Here is a 14,611-nt window from a genome sequence, read left to right on the forward strand (position 1 = left end):
ACACTGTCCAAACAGTGTTGAGAGTGTCAGATTGTGTAGGGACATGCCCTATTGCCAAGGGTATGGTAATACCCAATTTATTAATACATTTCCAGGATGAATAACAGAGGAACAGCACAACAGAGTTTTAAGAAAATATGCTCTAGAATTGTTATTTCACACAGAATATAAAGTGTTTACTAAAACATACATGTCAGGAGAGGTGACAGGTCCTCTTTAATATTACACGATAAGATCTGATCCCATTATTGTCACTAAATACTCCGATTCTGCATGAAGCTGTATTGCAGCCGCCTGAATGCAGCCCGAGGGTTCCTGCCTCTTTAAAACAGCTAAATATTTTGGATTCTAATGAAGAACATCATATTTGTAATTGTATTTTAGCGTGTGCTAGAAGTATTAAGAAAGCGCGGATCATCGGATCATCAATCTACAATGATATGTGGAATACACCAAGGGGCAGTAGACGCTCTAGCTCAGTTGAACACACTAAAAAGTATTTATTGCCTCTTCTACATGTTCGGTCTCTACATTTGTAATGTTGTCAGAACGCGGCTATAACTGTGCTGCTTGGAAGGAAAACAATAATCATTTGATTGCCGGAGCTAAAATTATGCCCTAAGAAAACGTATAAAGGAAGTGAGTCGTACACATTGAAATATTTAGTCTAGGTACCAATAAACTGCATACCGGCCAGCAGACAAATTTTACTGGCCAGCCATGAATGCTGAGCTCCCCCGAGGGAAAATCTTACCAAAGACAACTGAGTGATCTAGGATCAGTGGCACAACTATGGGGTCCATTGTAGGAGGGGGCCCATCCCAATAAAACTGGTTTATTTCGAGTTTTAATGCAATAAACAAAAGAAGAAGGATGGGGACAGGGGTAAAGGGTGTTCAGGTAACACGTCATCCTTCATTTTAACATCACAATCAGCACTATTACATTTTGTAAGATAAAGTAGAAACATAGGACAACAGTGCAATTGAGATATTAAAATGTTGGCTAGAGGATCCTTCAAGGCAACTTAGAATTTTTTTTCCTCAACTTGACAATTAACTTTAATGTTTTTAAAAATGATATTTGTTATGGCTCTCAGCAAGGGGTGGAGCCCATTCTAGGAACCTAACAAGATAGCTTCTTTGTGAAGCATATACTTTATCATAGTGTGATCAGAGAAGAGTGGGCCAAGGTCCCATAACAAAAATGAAAATGGGATGGTATGGGGTTAAAAAAAATCATGACATCAATACATCATTGTTACAGAATAAAAAACACAATTTAAACACCAATATTATCATCATACATTGACCATATTGTGGTACATGCCAGTCCTACACAGGTGGTCTGCAGAGTATTATGATGCTGCAGACCATACAAGAGAATACAGCGCTGATCACACGCAGTCACAGGCAAAATAAACAATTCCATCCAGTGACTCACAGGTGACGTCTTTTCTTATTTGAGTCGTCACTTTCCCCCTTTTCTTCTCCATCCTGCCCAGATCGCCATAACGACTTATTCCGGCCACCACTTGTCTCTGCAGAGTTTGTTGTCCAGGCATATTTTGTTCCATGCTTTTCCTGCACCATTCCCATCTAATCCCCATCCTCTACACAAACTTCCCATTCTGCTGCCTCTTTAACAGTTCAATCCTGCTGCCTCTTTAACAGTTCAATATTATGCCTGCTACTGCCCCTAGTACCCCCATAACTATAATTACACCTCAAGAAATATCACCAAACAATGCCCCTGGTGGTAACAGTGGCCCAAACAATAAAAGTGCTCCCCTTTGTGCCCTACACAGTAATAATACTTTCATTTGTGCAACACACAGTAACAGGGCCTCTTTGTACACAACAAAGTAATATTTTTCCCTGCACATAACCTTCAAGAAAAGGAAGTGGTTGAGGAGAGCTCTGTCAATAAGTGGCCCAATCAGTGGTGCCAACGCCAACCACTCTGTGCCCACTTTTATAACTTCTTATGGCCATTTTAGGATGCTGGTATTGCTCAATTCTACTTGCAAAACTACTTCTGTAATCTAATAATAATCAAATTCTTTACTGTTGCTGTTCATTTAGCCCTCAGATCTCCTTCTGTATGTTCGGATGCCCCCTTTTCCCAGCTGTCAATGACTTGTATTGGTGACCACACAGTCTACACTTATAATACCGGTGTCACCAGCAAATGAAGTATTTTACTCCTCTTTAAAAACACTGATGTGGTCGCATCTTAATTATGCATTTCACTTTTAGGCACCAAGTCATAATAAAGAAAAAGTTCAAAGAAGGACTGTTGACATACTGTTACCGACTAAACTACCCTAAAGCTCCAGGGCTACGAGATATTAACCCATAACTATGTATAATGTATATCAATATTAACCCCCTCGTTGCCCTAGACCAATAGAAATACTAGGTATTAACCACTAAGCCACTCCATGTAAAAATGTAGGATGTAGAAAGTTGGCAAAATTAGTATGCCCATTTGAAAGGGGGGGGGGGGTTTGTGCCGTCTTTGTTGTGAGTACCAACACGCTTGGAAATTCCCATTTGAAAATCTTGCATTTGCCAGTGCCTTGGGCCAGTTCTCCTCTCTACAGACTGTGGAGAACACTTCTCATGGACATGAGGTCAACCTAACCATGACCAGCCCTATATTAATCTCATATGCTACTACCACCATACCCAGCCATACCCTTGAGTACTGAAGCTCCGGTTGAGTCTCAATATTAAAAATTAAATGTTTTTATTATGAAAGTTTACAATGGGAATGAGTAAAATCCCAGAGACCCGATTATATTTCTCAGATTTTTATATTTTATTATAATTTCTTGATCTAGTTTCACACAAGAGGCACCAGTTATAGATCACTGGGCCTGCACCATCATATCCATTGTAGTGGAAAGCACTGAGGGAATATTGTGTTCAATATTTTAGTATTCAGTATCCATAGTGATTTTAAAAAAAATATTTTCCTGAGGACGATAGTTTGCAAGTTTATCACCAATGACTGGAGCTGAAGTTCATCTCTTCTCTTTGGAGAATGGAAAATCATTCAAGCTTAAGCCACAGCAAGAATGCAAATATCTTTGAATAAAATTCCCTGTTTTAAGACATTCTATGAACATTAACACATCCTTATGTCACTAATTAATCAAAACCTATTGAGTCTTCTGGCTCCGATAAAGTCTAGTTAAGGCTACAGGGAAAGGGGCAACTTGATGAATTTTCTGGAGTATTCACAAGCGTTTAATCAGAGAATTATATGGACTAAAAATGTATGTGTAGTAAATGTGTGCAGTCTTGCACGGCTATTTGTTCTTTAGACTTTTCTGCCATCACTTCTTAGGACAGGAAGTAGCTGCCAGCTACTTTCAGTCAGCCATGTTAGCTCCCATGGAGATGATTTCTCTGTTACTCGGTCACCCAGAGGGTCTCCTTCCTCTCACCTCTCCCTGGAAGTGAATCAAGGTAAGACAACCCTCCGCCTCTCACCCCTCACACTGTGCAGAGGCAAGCGTCATTGCATCTTTGCACATAAGGTAAAAAAACATGATCACGTATCAGTCACCAAATGTTATTGGGATGCGTCAGATAGTCCAGAGCCCTCACACTAATTTATGGTCTATAAGGTTACAATCTTTTTCTTAAACAAGTTGGAAAACAACGAATGTTGGGAAGTGTCATTTAATGGTGACATCGTGGAAGAAGAGAGTTCTATTGCACATGAATGAGTTTGGCACAGTGATGTCATACAGGAGTGCACGGATTGGGTTTAAATACTCCAGTGTTATTGCACTCCTGGGACCTACACTCCACCCGCCACCGGAGAAGACCTGCACATCAGACCCCACATAAAGAGAATCTGGATATCACCAAAGCAGGCCTGCTAAACGCACTACAAAAGAGGCCCCAGCACCACCAACCATTGAAGCCACTGACAAGCTAGAGGCCCAGGACAAGACTAGCAGTCTTAGGCCCTGCCCTTCAGGAATTTTGAGGCAGATTTTGACCTGCCGGCAGAACATTTGCCGAGTTTTTTGCCCCGTTGTTCGTGGCATTTTTTTCGGCCTCGGCCATTGAGCGCAACGGGCATAAAACGACGTGAAAAAAGCTTTCTCCGCCTCCCATTGATGTCAATGGGAGGTCAGAGACAGAAACGCCTGAAGAAAGGGCATGATGCTTCTTTTTCCCACGAGCGTTTTTTTCCGCTCACAGGAAAAAAAGCCTCTGCCTCCCATTAAAATCAATGGGTTGAATTTTAGGCCTACTGCAAGTATCATTTAGCAGCCAGGCTGCTATCTAAATTAACCCTTTGCTACTCTGCCATAACTACTCAAGTTGCTGCATTACTCCGAAGCAATAGTTTAACCCCTGCAACTCCTTCCCACTGCATTTCACCCTATCCTATCCTAGTATAATCTTTGCATAGCCCTACAACCCCTTATTGTATTAACCCCTTTGTTACGGGGACTGTTAGAGCCAGGTGGGGTAGAATCACAGAAGTAAGTGTGAGTGTATTGTATTTTATATATATATATATATATATATATATATATATATATATATATATATATATGTATATATATATATGTAGGTAAATGGGTGGGTACTAGGATAGGATTGTATGGATACTGTTAATGTGTTGTTTATTTATTGTACCACGTGTAGTGTTAGTAGACTCATTACATATTGATAGTTGTCATATATATATATATATATATATTGAAGTACATTGATACTATATCGTGAATATATATATTTTGTGTATACTGTTTTATAGCTAGTGTGATTTTGTGTTAGTAATAATTCTGCTTTATTATACAGTTGTGTCATGAATCACTGCACACACACATGCTTAGTTAATAAGGCAAATATTAAGCGTAATACAAAGGAAAATGTAGGGGAGTTAGGCATAACCCTAGGGACCATAAAAAAAGGAGGTGGTAATAGTGGGGGCCACTAGGCCATTGAACCCCATTAAATACTAGCCATTTAACAACCCATATATTTTAACCCCTTCCCGACATTTGACATATCCATACGCCAAAGTCGGGTAGGGGAAGTATGGAACGGGCTCACGGAGTGAACCCGCTCCATACGAAGGCGGTGTCGGCTGTGTGTTACAGCCGACACTTCAGAGTAACGAGCGGCATCGCGCTCGAGCGTGATCCCGCTGGTTTAACTCGTTAAATGCCGCGGTCAATAGCGACTGCAGCATTTAAATTGTTAGAAAGAGGGGGCGACCCCCTCTAACAGCTCATCACGCCGCCTGCAACACAATTGCGGGGGTGGCGATGGTTGCTATGGCTGCCTGGGGGCCTAATGAAGGCCCCCAGGTCCTCCATCTTTGTGCACCTATCAAGCCCTGCCTCCGGCAGGGCTTAATAGATGCCTGTCAGAATCACGATATACTGCAATACATTAGTATTGCAGTATATCGGGCAAGCGATCTAACGATCGCTGGTTGAAGTCCCCTAGGGGGACTAATAAAAAAAGTAAAAACGAGTTAAATAAAGTTTTTTTTTATGTAAAAAATAAATAAATTAAAAGTTAAAAAAAAAACCTTTTCCCTTTTTCCCCCTAGAGCATAGTAAAAAAATAAATAAATAAACATAATTGGTATTGCCGCGTCCGTAAAAGTCTGAACTATTCCAATATATAATTATTTAACCCGCACGGTGAACGCCGTAAAAAAAAAATTGGAAACGCCAGAATTTGTATTTTTTGATCACCTCATCTCCTACAAAAATGAAATAAAAAGTGATCAAAATGTCGCATGTACACCAAAATGGTATTATTAAAACCTACAGCTTATCCCGCAAAAAATAAGCCCTCATACCACTTAATCGACGGAAAAATAAAAAAGTTATGGCTCTTGGAATTTGGCGACACAAAATACATTTTCTTTTTTACACTTAGGTTTTTACTTGTAAAAGTAATAAAATATAGAAAAAACAATATATATTTGGTATCGCCATAATCGTATTGACCCAGAGAATAAAGTTAACATGTTTTTTTAATTGCAAAGTGAATTCCGTAAAACAACGCGCAAAAAACAATGGAGGAATCGCTGTTTTTTTCATTTTCTACTGCACAAATATTTTTTTTCCCGTTTCCTAGTACATTATATAGCACAATAAATGGTGCTACGAAAAACTACAACTCGTCCCGCAAAAATCAAGCCCTCATAGTACTATATCGACGGAAAAATAAAGAAGTTATTACTTTTGGAAGGTGGGGAGGAAAAAACGAAAATGAAAATCGGAAAATTGCCTGAGCATTGTGTATTCCCATTTTAGTCCTAGCAAATGGTCCCTTAGTTGTATCCTGTTCCCAGTGTTCCTGTGCCCTGCTACCTGTATTCTGTATCTCATGCTGTGTTTGTTCCTGTGGTCGACCTTTGAATGCCAATAAACATATGTATATATATAAAAAATACAGCTTCTATGTATCGTCACATAACAGCTGTATCTTGCACACAAATCCGAATTCGTGAGGTCAGCAGAACCGACAGTTTCAATGACAGCGGGTCCTGTGTATCTCTGACATGCGATACACCTGTTATCGATCACATCTAACTTATTAACTTAGATACATAGAAGCTGTTGCTCAAAAAGTAAAGAAAAAAAATCAGAAAAAACAATTAAATAGTATTTGAAAATACTATAATGTTTTTATATAACATATTTTTTTTTTTTTTAAAGTGTGCATAGGTTTACATAGCCTTTAACTTTTACTAATCCTGAGTTACAGCTTATATTATAACCCAGAGCTACATGCACAATTCTAAAGGCTTCAGAGATAAGATAACATTTTGCAGCATTCCTTGTTTGCTCAGTGGCTGTACAGAGCATGCTGTGGTGAAGTGCATTCTGGGAAGTCTCTTCTTTATACCAGATACAGTACAGTCATCTGATGTAAGAAAAACTGCATTGTAGCATCTCAGCTACTCAGTTAGGGGTGTGTTTGTCAACAAGCTTGTTGACTGTTTTCAATAGCAACCAGGAGAATTATGAATGCAGCTCTGGGATATACCACAGGTTGTAACTCAGGATCAGAAGAAGATAGGTAATGTAATGTATTTACAAAGTTACTCGACTTTTAAAGTTGATTATATTGGTATTTAAACTCTGGTGTACAAAAGTGAACAAACCACTTTCTGGCCAAAAAGATGTAGACACCCTTACTAATCATTGAATTCAGGTATTTCAGCCCCCTGATTGCAAACAGGTGCATAAAATCAAGCACACAGCCATACCATCTCCATAGTCAAACTACCTCTGGAAGTGACGACAGCACAAGAGCTATGCATTGGGAGCTTCATGAGATGAGTTTTCATGGTCGAGCGGCTGCACACAAGTCTATCACCATTCCCAATGCCAAGCGTCAGCTGGAGTGGTGTAAAGCATGGTACCACTGGAATCTGGAGCAGTGGAAACATATTTTCTGGAGTGATAAATCATGTCTCACTATCTACCAGTCTGATGGATAAATATGGGTTTGGCAGATGCCAGGTGAACGCTACCCAGTGTCCCCCCCAGTGGTGGCTTTGGGGGATCCGGGGTGGGCCTCCTGCGGGCCCTCTTCCCCTCTTGGACTTGTCACGGTCTCACCCACTGCCTATGTACTGCTCTACTGACTCTGTGTGCACACAGATCCGCCATTTGCATGAGGCCTTACACTGCTATAATTTTTATCTACAATTTTGGCTCTTTGGTCGGCATATATTTTCTTGAAGAATGTGCAGTGAGTGGTAAGAGGTATTCCCAGCAGTAGATTTATCTCAGTTCCATTACACTTGTGCAGTTTATTTTCTGCAGATTCTTTTTAATCACATTGAAATTTTTGGCACCATTTCCATAGCAAATAAATGTGAGCAGAGTTTTGTCGCTGCAGAATGACTAAATGGATTGTTGCCCAGAAGCCCTTGCTCTGTCTATGTAGGAACAAATGCACTGATATGAAGTTGGCGACTTTATCATGTAAGCTCCGTGCTTCTCTCTGCTATCAGCAATGCATCAGGGATGTGTTAAATCATCAGTTTACAAGTTGGATTGTTTATTTTTGGCTGTTCAAAGACTGTAACTTATAGAAGGATGAATTGTAGCAATCAAATGTGGGGAAATATTACAATGTTTCACAATCTGGGAACAAGTGGACTGGCATGTTACAACTGGGCACATTGAAACAAAATGATAAGTGCAGATAGGCATTAGGCCTGAGCTACACAGCGAAACTGAGTTGTATTGTTACCACCTATCACTATGATATTCTGACAGTGTCTATAGTTTTAAATTACATTACACTAAGCCAGGGGTGGGGAACGTCCAGCCCGCGGGACGTATAAGGCCTGCAAAATCATTTGGTCTGGCCCTGTCGGCATGTATCGACCTCACTCATACCGACCTCACTCATTCACTACTTGGTTCCGTCCGCTCTCCTCCCGCTCCTAAATGAGTGATGTCGCCTCCCCTTACCTGCTGACAGCGGTGACCGCAGACTTCTCTCCACCTGTCGATGTCTCCCTCGCCGGAGACACCAGCCGGCCACTCTGCAGTGACCACTAGAGTGATTGCGCTCGTTCCCGGCCTTAAAAGTCCAACGCGCACACATGTAAATAATTAATTATCCCCAGATCCCCCAGAACTATAATAAGGGACCTGCCCTTTCCATCCTTGCCTGAGCGTTCTGTATTCCCATGTTAGTCCTAGCAAATGGTCCCTTAGTTGTATCCTGTTCCCAGTGTTCCCGTGCCCTGCTACCTGTATTCTGTATCCCATGCTGTGTTTTTCCTGCGCCTCTTCTAGTGTTGGAGTCGTGTGGTGCCATCTGTCACACCTGCTGTCATACACCACATCTGGTGTCATATGCCATGTCTGATATCATCCACCACGTGTGGCGTCATCAACCTTCAAGTACCATCTGTGACTAAGCCTCTGCTACTATCTGGACTATTACAGATACTCTTGTGCCAGGACCTTGCATAGACTTTATAGACTATTGTTTGGCCAGCTGCTACTCCGCTACGGCAGGTTCGGCCTAGTGGGTCCACATACCCACAGATCGTGACAGGGTCAGAATGAGGCAACGGTCTTAGTGAGGTCGCTGCGTGCCGGACTGGGAGTGGACGAGTACAGTCACCTGACCTCACATCACTGACTAGTGGATAGTTATTAAAACTTAAAGGGGTTTTCCCACGAGAGACATCACCCTACATCACGCTGCTCTGAGACACCCGGATCGCGCTTTTAACACCCACTGTGAATTCACGTCGGCGCTGCACAGAGCCCAGCATGCGCCAACGGGAAATTACTGTGGGCGGTCAGGAAACAGTTAAAAATTGTGATTATATTCTCTGTAGCCAAACCAATCGGTTCGGCTGTCAGAGAACAGGTTGCTGGGGAGCCGGTGACACTGACACCGCCGGCGTCAGTGCGATCTCCCCAGCGCTATGCTGGCAGAAGCAGAGTTCTGCAGATTCACGTACTATCTGCATGGGGTATATGCGGATAGGACGTGAATCTACTGATTGTCGGCATGAAAGGGTTAAAGGGGTTGTCTGGTTATTTTTCTATAGTTAAAAGTGATACAATTTTTCAATATACTTTTTGTATTAATCCATCATGGTTTTCAAGATCCCTTCTTGTTGTTATCCAGTAGGAGCATTTATTATTTACTTCCAGGGGATAAAATTCTGTCCATGGTCAGGTGATGGACACACAGGTGCTGGGATCGTTACATGGTCATGTGATGGACACACAGGTGGTGGGATCATTAGAAGACACAGCTCTGATACATATACTGTAACTGTCACGAACAATGCACCTGTGTATCCATCACATGACCATGGATAGAATTTTATCCCTGGAAGTAAACAACGAATGTACCTACTGAATGACAACAAGCAGAGATCTTGAAAACTGTGAGGAATTAATACAGAAAGTATATTTTATAACTTTTAATATTACAAAATATAACATTAATTGAAACCGGACAACCCTTTAAGCAGAATCAACAAGTCGATTTGCCAGGAATGGGCAAGAGTAATGCTGCCAGTTGGGGCAAGTCCAGGATCTCTATACAAGACCTTAAAGGGAATCTCCACCTTTTGTCATGTCCTTTTGTTTCCAAAATTCTGTGTTGATTAATTTCTTAATAAATCTTTATAGTCATCAGGGCTTTGTTTTCTGATACAGAGCTATAAATGTGCTGCATAAATATAGATATAAATGGTAACATTCTGGCTGTCTGCACTCGCCACTAAAGGGAGATTACTGCATACTGGGTTATTATTAAAGGCTATGCACACATTTGAAAGGTCAATCTGACCTGAATCTGTCAGGTCAGCGGCACTGACCGGTTCAGTGGCAGCGGGTCCTGCGTTTCTCTGACACGCATGATTGAGCTGTTCCTGATCACATCTAAGTTCATAACTTAGATGTAATCGGTAACAGGTGGATCCTACTTGTCAGAGAAACGCAGGACCCGCTGTCACTGAACCGGTCAGTGCCGCTGACCTGACGGATTCAGGTCTCCGCGCACGAAACAGCAGCTCTGTATGCAGAATACAAAGCAGCTGTATCTCAAAAAGTTAAAATAATTTTTATTAAAAAGTATTTAGAAAGTTGAATAAAACACTGATTGACTTTTTATTGAATAAAAAAAATAAAGATTTTAAAGGTGTACAAAGCCTTTAAGTTCAATGTAAAACAGAATGCAGTAAACTCCTAATCTCCCCCTAGTGGTGGCTGCTGGTAGACGGAATGTTATCCGTTAAACCATTGAACGGGTCCAGAGTAGATTCCAAGTCAAGCACCACTTTCTAATTTATGAAGTTGATGAAGTTTCAAACTGTAGAGGAGCTCAGGAGCCATTGGCTCCATGCCCCTCCGTATCACCCTCTCACTGTGCTTCCAGCGTGAGCACGTCAAACTGTGCAGCATGACTACCTGCTCCTGCCTCCACCTGAGGTTCTGAGCAGCTTTCAACACCATGAGCATTGAACCACAGGGGCGGCCCTGGGAGGGTGAGTAATATAACAAAGATAAAAGAAAGCGGTGACGCTGCCACGAATGGCACATGACCACGTGAATGATGATCAAGAAGTGACCGCTTCAGTAGCTACCAGGACTAGAGCCGCAGAGAACGGGACCTCAACGCTTGAGCGGGGTGTAATTCAGGGTGTGAGTATCTGCTAGTTTATTATGTTATGCCATCCTCTGCCCTGCTGACTTTTATTTAAAAAAAGACCCGGATAACCCATTTTAGTTTTTAGATTTTTGTACACTCCTTTTATTTATAATTCTAAAAGTGTTTTACAAGAATTACTAATTTAATGCATATTCATGGTTTTGAATTCAGTACAATAGTCGGGAACAACTGGAATCAAAATACATCGAGTTGGGTCCCAAGTTGTAATCCTACCTAAATTACCTCTCATACAGCAGGCACTGCAGCTGAGTTTTGCCCAATTTATATTTTTTGCCTCATTTACTTTCTGCTCATGTTGATATATTGTAATTATCACAGCGGTGTCACTTTTATAATTGTAACTTTCATATGTGAGATTTCTTCTATAGTGAAGTCGGAAAACAAATCTGTAGATGATTCAGAGAAGAGATTCAAACAAAGGTTTTTTAGGCTCTGTTCACACTTGTGTCATGTTTTCCATTTATAACTGAAGCCATGACGCTGAGCCGGATCCATCAAATGACGGATACTTTGGACACCCGACCGACCGACCCCATTGACTTATAATGGGGTCCGTTGGGTTCTGTTGTGATGTCCGTCATTTTGACATCTATGGCAGCTGAGAATCCAGCACTGGGGTGAGAAATTACACTTACTAGGAAGCTTCAGGACGTCTATCTGTGTCTTTCTCACTCTGATCCTGCTTCCTCCCCCCTGCTCACCCCTTCCCTCTCCATAGATTTGTATGCAGCATGTCTGTTGCTGACTCAATCTTTTTCTGCTCCCTCCGACTGCTCCCCTCCCTTATTTGTGGACTTGTATGCAGCGTTTCTGTGTCTCTTTCTCTGTCTTCACCCTCCTCCTGCTCCCCCTCCCCTCTCCATTGACATGTATAGGCAGGCAGTAAAATAACACAGCCCCATCTTCTGCAGCCTGTCAAGTCTGCTCTGTAACTAGGGACGGATTTTGCTAGACAACAGGAAGTGGACAGCAGATTACAGGAAGGGAGACACCTAGAAGTAGTAACTTCACATAGAATTCGCAAGAATAAAACAACTAAACTTAAATAGTAAGACAATTCTATTTGAGGGATACTATTAAATTAGCATAAGTTGTTTGCAAAGTTGGTGTCCATTTAACAATCGATTTATGTTTCTTATAGTCTTATAATAGAGGACTAAAGCTATTATACATTATTTTTTTACTGCAATCTAATGTCATACTGCTGTATATTACATTGTTGCCTGTTCATATACAATGGCCAGGCAGTCTACTAAAGCATACAGGACTTAGGTATGCTCTAGCAGGCATCCCCACTGGACAGACCTGGTGGTCTTTGTTAAGCCCCCATCTACTAGTGTACATCTGCCAGCCCTGGAAAATTGAATTTTAGGGGAACAGGGGGGGGGGGGTCATTATATAAAGGGACCAATTACGGTGTAGAAGATGTATCCGATGTCAACCGTTGCCATCGAAGAGTGGCTGTCAATCACAAACACTCTCCGGCTACTGGCTAGTGTGCAATGTGGTACAACTTCTCCTTACATGAAGATGCAAGAAGAGGTTAATAGAGTTCATCTTGAAATTAGGGACTTGTGCACTTTGTTTTGCTTTTCTATCCTTTTCTCGATCTTTTAACTGCTAATGTAATATGAATATAACAGATTATGTCTTGCATGAACTTCCTGTCATGTGATCACCATTCTTAGGAAAGTTTCCTTGTGACTTGAGCTCACATCACAGGAAGTGCATGCACAAAAGTCTGTCCATGCTACCATGGCAACCCCAGAGCAAGCACAATGTTCCAATTACTAGAGTAATTAAAAGATTAGGAGCAGTAGAAAAAACAAAAGAAGATGTTAATGGCCCACTCAAATCGGGTTAGAAACCTGATTTTTCTATTTTTTTAGGACAATTTATCCAACACTCACTGATGGCCAAGTCAATATTTTTTATGACCAAATTGGAAAACCATAATAAATCATAAAGATACTGTAAGTAATAAATGTCTGTAGTTGATGATAGTGATAGTAACATATTTAGCTGATGATAATTACAATCCTGTAAAATCTGTACAAGCTCCTACAACTTAAAAACAATCACAATTGGGAGCTGATATGGTGGTTTTCCTTCTTCCTTGTACTCGCTGGAATTTCTATTTATTTGAGCAAGTTGTCAATTACAATAACTACGCAATTTTCAAGATGAACCTAGGGGTGTCACAGACTCATTTGCAGTATATTTAAAGGTGTATTCCATCCAAAGACATTTATGGCATATCAACATAACCACTCAGTATACATTTTTAGGCGACTTATGCAATTGTGTGGTATACAGTTGCATAGGCTAGGGCTATATGTCCTGGTATGTACCAATATTCCCAAACCAGAGGTGATGTGTGTGTGTGTGTATATATATATATATATATATATATATATATATATAGAGAGAGAGTTGTTTTGGGGGGGGGGGGGGGTTTGCAATAAAAATGTAAAAATACATACAGAAAAATAATACATTCAAAACCACATCCCCACAACTCCAACGCAAAAGAAAGATAAGAAAACTCACTAAGGTTAGCATCTTAGTGAAATCGAACACACATGTACATCGGCAGACATGAAACTGCAGAGCTAACGTGGGATTGTTCTCTTGATGTAGTGAACTTTCATGTTGTATGTTCTGTTGGATACCTTATTCTTTATGTCAGTCCAACTCAATTATCACTTGTCATCTGCCTTGTGGATGGTTAATAAGTGCTGAGGTTGTTGACCTTTGTGGTTCCCTTATTAGTTATTAAGTTATTTTATGATTTCAGATTCCATTATGACCCATTTAATCTTACCATGTGCACACATTATATTCTATAATACATCGCTCACCCAGGACATTGATCAGAACCCTCTACTACAGGGTCAGCAACCCGTGGGACCAGTATCACAACTGGCACGTGGGGCATGGCATGCAGGCACACTTCTATCGCCCTGTGTCCAGCACTATTGTGTGCTTGGCAGCGCTGAACACAGGGAGTGAGAGCTTTGCTTCCATTGTGTTTGTCGACGCTGAACACTTGGCAAGCACACAATGCAGCACTGCTCTCTCTCCTGGTGATCAGAAACACAAAGACGGAGTTCAGTAGCCGCTCTGTAAAAGAAAAAGCTAGCAAAAGCTTACATCTTTTTCTCTTTTGTGGACCCCCCAAGCTGGTGTTTATTAGCCGTGGTCTGTCCTATGTGCATCTACCCCCAAACTGGTGTTTAGTAGCCGTGGTCTCTCCCATATGCACCCCCTCAAGCTGGTGTTTAGTAGCCGTGGTCTCTCCTATGTGCACCCCTCCCCAATCTGGTATTCAGTAGCCGTGGTCTTTCCTATATGCACCTCCCCAAGCTGGTATTTAGTTGCTGCGTTATCTC

Source organism: Rhinoderma darwinii, chromosome 5 (assembly GCF_050947455.1).
Source record: "Rhinoderma darwinii isolate aRhiDar2 chromosome 5, aRhiDar2.hap1, whole genome shotgun sequence".
In the NCBI taxonomy this organism is placed as follows: Eukaryota; Metazoa; Chordata; class Amphibia; order Anura; family Rhinodermatidae; genus Rhinoderma; species Rhinoderma darwinii.